Source organism: Propithecus coquereli, unplaced genomic scaffold (assembly GCF_000956105.1).
Source record: "Propithecus coquereli isolate 6110/MARCELLA unplaced genomic scaffold, Pcoq_1.0 Scaffold114, whole genome shotgun sequence".
Classification (NCBI taxonomy): domain Eukaryota; kingdom Metazoa; phylum Chordata; class Mammalia; order Primates; family Indriidae; genus Propithecus; species Propithecus coquereli.
In genome coordinates this window covers 4,120,371-4,120,989 of record NW_012135414.1, presented here as the reverse complement: position 1 = coordinate 4,120,989, position 619 = coordinate 4,120,371, and the positions used below count along the sequence as shown (strand labels likewise).

Here is a 619-nt window from a genome sequence, read left to right as displayed (position 1 = left end):
CTTGCTCAGGCTGGTCTTGAACTCCTGAGCTCAAACAATCCGCCCGCCTCGGCCTCCCAGAGTGCTAGGATTACAGGCGTGAGCCACCGCGCCCGGCTCCTTCTTTGTTTTTAAGTTAACATTTTCCCACCAAAAATAGGAGGGAGATTATGTGGGTCAGTGACATTCATAGTTACCATTAGGGGGAATCTTTGGGCTTCTGATTTTTAAATAATTTTTTAAGCACTCTTTCTCATACTTTTAATTAGAAGGGACATTTAGAATTTACTTGAACTTGTCCCTTAGGGGAGTCTCTGCTCAGTTGTTGACTAAAAGCAATCGCTAGCCAAGGACTAGGTTAAGGGAAGTGAACTAACAGCTGTTGAGAACTGTTTATCTGCTTGGCATTTTATATACATTATCTTTATTAAAATTGCTCATTTCTAAGAATCAAAGGAGAATGCAGAGGAAGGGGGTAGTTAGAAGAGACTGATAAAATCAATGAAAACCTCGTCACATATATTTCTGTAGGATCTACAAGACCAGCTAGAAGATATGATGGAAGATGCAAATGAAATCCAAGAAGCACTGAGTCGTAGTTATGGCACCCCAGAATTAGATGAAGATGACCTGGAAGCGG

At 41.4% G+C, this 619-nt stretch overlaps 1 protein-coding gene across 2 annotated transcripts in view; it reads left to right on the top strand.

The window, feature by feature from the left end:
* Positions 1-619, top strand: part of CHMP5 (charged multivesicular body protein 5) — a 19,938-nt gene that overhangs the window by 10,011 nt on the left and 9,308 nt on the right. The gene's annotated exons all lie outside the window — the stretch shown is intronic.